The 11,507-nt window shown below is 38.6% G+C and overlaps 1 protein-coding gene across 1 annotated transcript in view; it reads right to left on the bottom strand.

Moving 5' to 3' along the window:
* Nucleotides 1-3,212, bottom strand: part of LOC139964115 (complement factor B-like) — a 28,964-nt gene extending 25,752 nt beyond the window's left edge. Inside the window, exon 1 of the mRNA XM_071965473.1 lies at nt 3,056-3,212. The gene's annotated coding sequence lies outside the window, so the exon portion shown is untranslated. The remainder of the gene's footprint in view (nt 1-3,055) is intronic.
* Between the last annotated feature and the right edge of the window lie 8,295 nt (nt 3,213-11,507).

The raw sequence follows: 11,507 nt of genomic DNA on the forward strand, positions 1-11,507 counted from the left end.
GGTATCAATGGATTTGCGACTTTAGATATCACATTGCTTCTGTGTTCCAGACAGTCATGATTTAAGGTTAGGGTAATTAGTTCAATTCTTTGTCATGCAGGGGACACAGTGACACATTTTATCGGTTAGGCGTTAGGAGGCACGTTAATTATGTGGGTGGGGTGGGTGGGGGGTGCTTAGGGAGCCTACTCAGCAGCTGCTTCATTTAATCCCTGATTTAACGGAAGGATGTGATTACTGCTCTACATGCAAGAGACTATAGGCTGTATGGGGCTCAGTTCTTAGAACTTCGTACTAACTCTTTGGATAGGAATACAAGAAGGAAAATCACTTTAAAGACGTTGGGGTTTTCAACATTTCCCCCTTAAATTGGTAGTCAAAGCAAACTTTGTTTTTGACTAGGGAAAAAGCCCATATATACTAAGCTTCCTGGTAAAATTTGCATGCAGTTCTTAAATTGCGTTTTCGAGATCTTGATAGTTGAATATGTCATAGTTTGTTACCATGACTAAACTTGAAGCAAACAGGTTTGATGTCATAGTTGCGCAATGACAGCAATATTGGTTTCCTTTTTCATTCTTTTCTCTCTTATTTTCACTTTATTGTTTTGAGCTTGGATTGGACAATATTCCAAATTTAGTGATGTACAGTGAACAATTCCCCAACTGACTGTATATAGCGTATTCAGATGTTAATGCATTGCAAAATTTAGGACGAAAGTGTATTTTTTGAACTATGAACTATGTATATTAGATCCTCGCGAAGGAGCCTCATTGGCTTATCAAAGCCGCAAGCTGACCGAAGTCAGTCTCTCACATTTATATTTAACGTCCTTGATTATTAATTGTTAATTGTCAACAACTCTGTACCTGGACGACATTAATCTGGGCGTGAATCGAACCGGGGACCTTATGATTGAAAGGCACCGGCGTTAACCACTGAGCTAACACTCCTTCTTATAAACTTATAAACATAAACAAATTGGTTATTGTGCATCTATGTACCCTTGTGCATTAAATGTATGCGATATCGATACGATATATGTATACGAATACGATAGTCCTGAACTGAATGTCAATTTCACTATATACTTAGGTTATGTTCTTTTTTCATCAGACAAACATGAATTTTCCTCTTGGCTAGTTTTTTAATTGTGCTATGGCAGCCGCGGATCTAATAGGTGTGGGATGCACAATCCCGCCCCCGCCCCCCCCCCAATCCCCCGTCTTCAACCCCACAAAAAAAGAATACTGGTTCTTAGCGCAACCTTGCGTGTTGATCTAATTTAATACCTAAGTTATGCCTAACTATGCCTTAGTATGCACTATTGCACGACCAACGTTGGTTTTCCGGGAGATGAACTAAGCACATCCTTACACGGCACTCCGCTTCATTTACAATAGTAAACTTGTTTTAAAACCAATCAATGTTTGCAATCGCTTCATTTGTGATATTTGCCGAAGAATGCACCATTTGACGTCTAAAGGGGAGATCCCCTACCCCCTTCCCTACATGGGGGAGTCGGCTTCAAGGACCACATCAAACTTTCGCAATATGGTGATGACATCGCCATCTGGGCCCAGCCCCAACCAGCCACTCAGAGCAGAGGACTACCTTCAACGCTACATTAACCGAATACACAACTGGTGCAACGACTGGGGAATGGAACTCAACTCAACCAAGTCACAGATACTCTACATCGCCAAACACAACAAATTCTGGGGAAAACACATCTTACACTCAACAACATCGTCATACCAGTCGCAAATCAAGTTTACTTCCTGAGAATACTTATCGATAAACTCAACCTCGGACACCACCATCAAAACACCCTCAAGAGAGTCAGATAACAAGTGAATCTACTACGACGAATAGCCGGTTCATCGGAAACCCCAGAGCATCACCACTCACAACCATGAAGATTTACAAGATTTTATGTCATGATTTGCCACCGCATGAACTGTGAATTGCACTGTTGTGGTAGATTTTAGTATCAAATGGCTGCTTTATCTGACTATAACAATCTTCACCCTGCAATTTGAATCTCCAGAAGCTTCCATTAACGTGAATTATTTGAAAAGATAATCAAATATGAGCTGGCAAGAATAGTATACTGCATATCAATTGAAACGAGGAGATTATACATAACAGCACTGCTGCAAGCAGTTACTTCAGAGAATCTATATGCGGTAAGCAACATACCAGCCCTCCAGGTTTATTGTGCCACCTTTATGCGACTGCTGAATGGTTATTAATCCAGGGAGCTGTTTAATCTGAATAAACCAAGTGATTTAAAGGGTGTGAAGACTCGCGCAAAAAGAAACGTCTAATGCCGGTAATCTGACCTAGTTTCGAATGAGGTGTAACAGAACTGTTAGACACCACCATCGATCACAGAAAAAACACACACAGCTTGCTACCATCGGTAATTAGACACTAGTGTATAGTCAGTACATACAGCTGCGGTCAATACCCACAGCACTGTGTACAAACAATACAGCGATGGACATCTTAGGTCCAGCTAAAGATAACAAGGTATCACGTTTCATTACTGTACTGTCTGCATTTTGTAACGACACGAAAAAACGTCACTTGCAAGCAACTTTACTTTTTCAGATTGCCGCACGCGGTCATGGGGAGAGTCTTCAATGCCTTTAAGTATCGTGTGGGTTATTCTTTCTTTCAAGTTTTAGAAACATTATCTTTTGATCCTGTCACCACAATTCTTGTAGAAAACTTTCAGTTGACTCTGCTGTACCGTCAAAATCATATGATCCTTATATTCATCAGTGCTTCTTTATACCCTATAATATTGCTGTTAATAAGCACGTTTCACCCTCATGAAGGAATAGCAAGTTCGATAAAAAGGGTCACCATACACGAAGGCAACATTGCACTAGATGCATCGACAAGAAGTTCACATTAACTGGAGAATGTAGTCGGATTTGTGTTATAATCCGTATCTTATAAGATAATAGCTTCTTCGGTTAACATTAATGATGTCTCTAAAACTTAAATGATGCTCAAGTGGCATAATAAAAAGGTTTATACTTACAATTTGTCCCGTTTAGGTCTCGTTGAAAGTTTAATCTTGTGCAGTTTCTCTGTTGTTGATAAGCTGCTGTTAAGCACTGATATGGCTTGATGTGTTACCGAGAAGCCTCTTTTATTGCGGTTTAACGTTTACATAGAATTGAACCACAGGGAAGCAGCGGAAGTACATGATATGTCGCAACGGGTTAAAGGGAATCCAGTTTCAAAGACACTGTTTCATTGATAGGTAGACTGCACCATACTTATGCGGCATGGAACCGAGGATGAGAATAAGTGCTGTGTTGAAATGATATCTTATTTAAATGTTATATAGTTTGTCAAGATTTCACCTTCGCGAGAGAGTACGTATCGGCTTCACGGAAAAAAATCGAACTACACTTTCTTTTAAAACCTTAAGGAACATAAAAGATTAAATCATAACAAAGGTACCTGTTAGGGCACTGATAGAATGCGAAAATACGTGCAGGCTAACCGAGAACTCCACGAAAGAACATGCAGGATAATCAAGAACTCCACGAAAGTACATGCAAGCTAATTGGAGGGTCAGAGTTTCCAGAAAATTAATTTTGAATACTTTAGCAAGTTTATAGCAGACGAAATTTTAAACATAATGCTCTATAAGCCAACTAATTATAGAGGAAAAGTAAATGAGATGTCTAATGAGAAATCCAAAATGTGGCATCATGAAAAGAGCTCGCACTTAAAGGAAGTAGACTCGAGTTCCTACTGTTTGAATATGGAAACGCCCCCCCCCCCCTTTAATAAAAATAAACAAGCGCCAATCCTACGCGTACAATGGGTGAAAGTTGGAACATGAGAGTATTAACCTGTTGGCAAAGTACTTGAGTGCTTGGACTTTGTGCAGGCCTAAGCCTTGATACACACAATTATTATTTTAACAGTTAGGCCTACATTGTTGTTGAAAGAAGCCATATTTTATATAGATATGTCATACAATCTGGGTATTACGTTGCATGAAGAACAAAACCGCATTCCAACGAACGCTCTTGAAAGGATGTCATTGATATATTTTCAATGGGTTGGTTAAGATTTTCTCCATGGTGGCCTGCACGCCCGCGCGAGAATCGAGAATCTTATTTGGCTGTTACAGTTTATTGAGTATTACGAGAGGTTACATGACTGTAATGCATCAACGGAGTTTTAAGACTAGCATCGGCTGTTTCACGCAAACCCTACAAAATCCGTTTGTAACTAGAACAACTGTATTTGTTATACAAACACATCATTTTAGAGCGTGGTCACGGAAGGCCAACGTCAGTCAGTTGTTCATATTCAATATGGATGGGTCTTTGCTACTGCAACCCTTTTGAAGCTTTTGAAGTGTTTTTCGGTCAAAAAGAAGCCAGTTTGGCGTTTGGTCCCTCAACATAGCTAGGCAATAGTGTGTAATGTGTATAAACAAACTCTAGCTAGCATGTGTCTGCAATATAAACGAATAAATGATGACTAAAACCATCACAACCTAGCTGTCTATCACGAATCACGCCTGGTTCGGACGTGACAGAGAATACACCGAGTCCTGGACAGTGATTGGTCAAATTGAACTATATGTTAAAGAGGAAATTAAGGCAGCACGCAATCATGATCTTAATGGTTGATTTCAACATAGGCTCGAAAATGAACCAGTTCTTAATCACAAGAACTTATCTAATATTTAGTACCGACCTTTTGAAAGTTGGGAATGGCGCTAATTGAGGTTGATGAACAAAATCGCTGGATGATCGCCATAGATATTCAAATACATGTGACCTGGTTCACGGACGTTCTATCCGGACAACTTGCTTTTAACTTCAACATGGCAGACGCGATGTGTATGCTAGGCTATACTTATACCGTGTAGGTTGTACTGCATATGAAAAATGTACCGTACGTATGTAGCCTACTGGCATGTAGGTCTGACGTTACTTCAAGTAAAGCCCAACAAACTGCCGTACTGTCAGGCGTTCAGTTGTAACAGTCATTCTTCCCAAGTAAAGAAATCAAAGTTTTGGTTTCCACATCCGAAGAAGGAACCAGAACTGCAATCTACTTCTTTCTAACGCTGCACACACCAAAGTCACATCAGTCCGTATTACCGAGCCTAACAACATTAGGCCTAGGCTGTTCGTCTCGGACTACGTTTGGTTTTCATCGTCATCGCTAATTCCATTATTTTCTCTTTCTTGTAATTCTGCCGCGTTAAAACGTGGTTCATAATCGTAAGGAACAGGTCTGGCCATTTACACCGTGACAAGCAAAGCAATTTTCAATTGTTTTCATAATCTGACTTTCTGGGATATAGCAAGATGAATATCAAATGTTTACTAGCAAAATGTTTGTGTTAGTTACACACTGCACTTGCATAGGTAGCTAATGTTTGCGAAACGTAAAATATGCCTATAGTTTTCCGTATAGTACGTCACAAAGAGCCCGGATTATTGCTATTTCACATTTCAATGGCGACCCCCATGTTCCCAGGGTAGTGTCGTAATAAAAGTTAATTATCTCAGGTAAGAAAAGAATGTGGTTGATTTGGTTATGTAATATTCGTCTTTTGAGTGGGGAAAACAATCTTGCCTTCAATTCTCCTTTAACGTATCCTCGTCAAGTTAGCAAAATTTTACGAACATACGAGGTTTTGCACCGGAGGCCTAATGGACGATTAATCTAACGAAAACCTGTAGGCCTTTAGTCTATTATTGAAACTGTAACACTCTCCGGTCTTTTAAAGGGAGTGAAAACTCGCGCACAAAGAAACGTCTTTTGCCAGTAATCTGATCTAGTTTCGAATGAGGTGTAACAGAAGTGTTAGAAACCATCATCGATCCCAGAAAATACACACACAGCTTGCTATACCCTCGGTAATTGTGTGTGTATGTAAGTATGTATTTTAGATCCACCTGCAAGCAGGAACTCGCGAAGAAGCCACCATTGGCTTATCAAAAGCCGCAATCAGTCTCTGAGATTCATATTTTACCGTCCATGATGATGAATTGTCAACAACTCTGTAACTGGACGATATACATTAATCTTGGAGTGACTCGAATTCGGGACCTTATGATTGAAAGGCACCGGCGTTAACCACTGAGCTAACACTCCTAATTAGACACTAGTGAACAGTCAATACATGCAGCTACGGTCAATACCCACAACACAGTGTACACAGCAGCGATGGACATCTCAGGTCTAGATAAAAGATAACAAGGTATCACGTTTCATTACTGTCTGCATTTTGAAGCTACAATAAAAAAAACTTCACTTGCAACCAACGGAAAGTTAACTTTTCAGAGAACAACACGCGATTTGGGGCGAGTCTTCAAGAAGTTAATATTGTTATTATGAATTCACCTTCAAAGTCATGTGAACTTGACCCATTACCTACATGCTTAAGAAATGTATAACTGTGATTGTGCCATATATATCTATTATCATTAACAAATCCATTCAACGAGGTGTTTTTCCTGATAGCCTTAAGGTTGCACATATTCGGCCACTTCTTAAGAAAGATGGCTTAGATAAAGAAAGTTTTAAGAATTACAGACCAGTGGCAAACCTAAAATTCTTGGGGAAAACTATTGAACGCATTATTTCTAGTCGCATTACTGATCATATGAATACCAATAATATCTATGATCCATTTCAATCTGCTTATAGGGCTAACCATGGTATTGAGACTGCTCTACTTCGAGTAAGCAGTGATATACTTTCTGAAATGGATAATGGTAGAATAGTGGCTATGGTCCTTTTAGACTTGAGTGCCGCATTCGACACTGTGGACCATGAAATTCTGCTTTCGCGTTTGAATAGTTTCGTGGGTATTGATGCTGTTGCTCTGGAGTGGTGCAACTCTTACTTAAACAGACGACCTCAATATGTTTGTATTGGGGATGAATTATCCAATCCTGTATACATGGATTATTCAGTTCCACAGGGTTCAGTCCTTGGACCTCAGTGGTTCCCTATTTATACACTTCCAATTCGTAGAATTTTGGTGAAGCACAATATTTCATATCACGTTTATGCAGACGATACCCAGATTTACATTGATTTCAGTCCTTCTCAAGATGAGAGTGTTAAAGCCATCAGATGCCTTGAGAGTTGCATCAATGATATCCGTTTGTGGATGAGACGTAATTTTTTTAAGCTTAATGAAGAAAAAACTGAGTTTTTGGTTCTTGTCATCAGCTTGCTAAAATTAATATTCCATTCATATCAATTGGTAATGTTCAGGTTCGCCCTTCCACTCATGCGCGTAATCTTGGTGTAATTTTCGATTCCAATATGTTTATGAAACGCCACATTTCCAAAATAACAAGTTCTGCTGCATTTCATCTCAGAGGCATCTACAAATTACGAAACTATTTAAATGATAAGGCAACTGAACAAATTGTACATTCTTTTATCACTTCAAGGTTGGATATGGGCAATTCCTTACTCCTCGGTCTTCCACATGAACAGATTCATAGACTCCAATTAATCCAAAACTCAGCTGCACGTATTGTAACTCATTCTCATAAGCATTGTCATATCCACCCTGTCTTAAAAAACCTGCACTGGCTACCTGTAAAATATCGCATTATGTATAAAATTCTCCTTATTGTTTATAAATCACTTAAAGGACATGGTCCAATGTATATTTCTGACTTATTACATATTTATGTCCCCTCTCGTAATCTAAGATCCAGCTCTCAATTTTTATTATCTGAAATTAAGTCCAAACATTCTTGGGGGAATAGGTCATTTATTGTTTCTGCCCCTCGCTTATGGAACCAACTTCCCTTAAAAATCAGAAAAACATCTACTCTCTCTAACTTTAAGAAGAGCATAAAATCCCACTTAATGACAAAAGCTTTTATATAATCTTATACCATTAAGTTTTTCTTCTGTCATTGTTTTGTATTATTCTGTATTATTTCTCATTGTCATTTGCGCCATGAACTTTCTTTGAGTGGTGTGTGCGCATTATAAGTCTTATTATTTTATTATTCAATGCCTTTAAAACTGCTTGGTCGATTTCCTGGCGCTGGTTTGTCATCATCCAAAACAAGGGCGTAGGAACCGGGGGGCTGGGGGGCGCCAGCCCCTCCAGTGAAAAATGTGGAGGGCGGAAGTATCATTCCGCCCCCCCCCCCCCGCTTCGCAAGTCAGAAAACCCCTTTTTCATTTCCAAATGAGAAAAAAATCTCATTTGGAGCACCAAATTGCATCTAAGGCCTGGTGAAAATACAAAATTAAGTTTACAAAATGGAGTGGGTGTTGAAGTGTGCTATATTGCACCAAATTGCATCTGAGGCTACCTGGAAATGCAAAAAATTCCAAAGGGGAGGGGGACACCCCCTCCCCTTAGACCCCTCCCCCAGGCCGGCCATCAGTCTTTAGCCCCCCCCCCCACTCAAAAGTACCTTTCTACGCCACTGATCCAAAACACGTACTATATGCCATACACGGCCATAGTATATAATAATGCCATGCCACAATAATAAAGTTAAAGTGCCTATGATGCAAGAGCTGACGTAGTACAGATAATGCCGAGTCGTTGCGGATAAATACGATTAACATTTGTTGCTTGCAAGTTTCTTGCAGAATGTTGTTAACTCAGATGCGTTCAAATGTTACCTGTCTTGTTCAATTCGAGAATAACGAACCAACGCAGTTAATTTAACGTATTGTTTTGAAGAAGAACAAGGAGATCTATTTTATTTACGTGTGCAGAATTAACTGTTCGCCACTACAATTCTTCGCAAATCTTAGTCTGGATTTTTTCCTGCGAAGCCAACCTGTGAATTTGAGATGTCCATGAAGAGTGTATGTTCAGCTGGCATTCACCAGCCAGCCATGTAGAGGATGGCGCGGGCTAGTTATCCCAATATTGAAGCGCGCATGCGCACTACAATAACTACTGTAGCAACCCATCAAAGCCTTGGAGATCTGGAACTGAGGAACCATATCTGCCAGGTCTCCTCCTCTTCACCTTTTACGCGAAAAAGCATCATTTACTAATATGGATTACAAATATTTACCACTTTGCAAGGATAACGTAATGTATAGCATTATTTCTGTTTTTGTTTATATGTTGTATGTTGACAGTTACAAAAACACTGCTATCACTGGTTAGGTTTAATTTCTTTTCCATCCCCATTTAATATTTTCAGAAGTGACCCTGTTAGAAAATCCCAGCCTCATCAATAAAAGTTGATTGACTAGTTAGCTTTACTCTGGTCTCTCAGATTCAAATCTAAAAATCAATAAGAAGATAAGACTTTCATGCCGCAAATTACGCATTTACAATTCATGCAAAGACTACAATTGTCAAGAACGAATGGGTGAAGGGTGCTCTGGGCTTCATGTGAAATTACATGAACATGTTTTGATTGGTTTATAATAAAACAAAGAATTAACATTAGATTGCACTGAAGATCTGACGTCATCAAAAATTTAGCCTCATTATCAGCATTCCATAGAGTTACTATATCTGAGAGCGTAAATTGCTGAGAACCGAAATATTAAAGAAACATCAATTGCAATGACATGTACTGTTTTGTACTGGGTATATTTACCAAATGCACCCTTGAAGTTCTATCAATATAAGTTTCTCGAACAGGAAATTTCACCCAGATTTCAACTCTCACATGGGCGTTAACTTGAAAGCTTATACCATACTTCCCATCATATGATATTAGATAGCATTGGCAGTTAGTTTTTAGACAAAGAAATTTCAGACAGGAGCTCTTGTGAATAGTCTTGACCGTACGAAAGTGAGCGAGGCACAGTTTTGAAAATTGCTCATTTTCACTTGCGATTGGTCCTTTGTGCCATGCACGCATTCAAATGTATCAATCTGTTTAGGACAGTGTTTTTACTTGGCAAACAATGGACCTGTCAATAACATACTAGAGTTTCAAAATATATAACAAATTATTGAACAGAATGTATTTTGATAGGTCGTGTGCATATAACCGCGTGTTTTTGCAAAATGCCTCATAGTGTGACCCACACACTCCGATTCTGGCGATCACTGAAGATTAACCATCACATTAACATTTCAGTGTAAATTATTGTGCGACTACGTATAGAGATGCACACCAAAATTAGAGAAATGTAAAAAAAAGGTTAAGTATTGTCTGGAAAAATGCCTCAAGAGAAGTACGGTACTCATGTGACCAACTGAACAAATGTAAAGACAACCCAAGTGAAAGAACTGACTTTTTTGGACAGTTATTTTGACCTAATGACGTAATTGCTATATAGCACAATCTCATATACCGGTGCTGTAAACAGCAGCTGTAAACAGCCTATATACAATAGTTCCAGTGCTGTAAACAGCCTATACATACCAGTGCTGTAAACATGCAGTCTATACATTCCAAGTGCTGTAAACAACCTATGTACATTAGTTCCAGTACTGTTCCTTTTACCTCAAAAACTCCCCCCAAAATTATCATACTATCGATTAATTTCATTCTGTACCGAGAAGTGTTTTATTTCGATGCGTTATAAAATATTTGATTTTGAATTTTCATACATAAATGTTGACGTCTTATCAATATTACGATCGTATAAACTATTGAATTTTGTGACATTTTACTACGAAATCTTTCAATTTCAATCAAATCGTCTACAATTATTTTTTTAATTGTCAGGCACATATTTTCTAAGGCTGAGTGGTATGTACAGCACTGCCGTGGAGTGCATCTCTTTAGTTAGAATTGTAGTCGGGAGGGAGAACCATACTCTTGCCCGCCCCAACTTTGAAACATGTGAGGAAAGCTGCCGCTCTATACCGACTGATCATATTCCTATATATATGATAAACATTATATATGGCCGGATAACAACTCCGGCTATAACGTTTATGGTTGGCCAAAGTGGACAAAATTCGGAAATTTATGCCGACATATATTCGATTTAATTCTGACATAAATTCGATTTTATGCAGATATAAATTCCATTTAATGCAGACATAATTCTGAGCCAATCAGGAGGCTGTTTTATATGTCTATATAAAATTGATTTAATGTGGGCATAAATTCGAATTCACACAGACATATATTCGAATCAATGCTGGCATATATTCAAATTAATGCTGGCATAAAATCGATTTTATGCTGGCATATATTCGAGTTAATGCTAACATATATTCGATTTAATGTCAGCATATATTCGATTTATTGTCATTAAGTGATTATATGCAAACAATTATTCCTGGATTCTCATTGGTCGAATAAATGTCAGCATTAAACTAAAAAATGTCAGCATAAACGTTCGATGTTTCAAAAGAGGCATGCATGAACACTAACCGTCAGTCAAAAAAAATATCAGTGTTGCATAGATAACATGCATTGCCATCCGTCAGCTTTCAGTCTGTACAAATTCCACTTGAATGAAGAAATTTAAGCCATATAATTGCGGCGCCAGTGCCATTTACACAGTACATGTATTTAATGAGAGCCTGG

This window comes from Apostichopus japonicus, chromosome 22 (genome assembly GCF_037975245.1).
Source record: "Apostichopus japonicus isolate 1M-3 chromosome 22, ASM3797524v1, whole genome shotgun sequence".
NCBI classification, from domain to species: Eukaryota; Metazoa; Echinodermata; class Holothuroidea; order Aspidochirotida; family Stichopodidae; genus Apostichopus; species Apostichopus japonicus.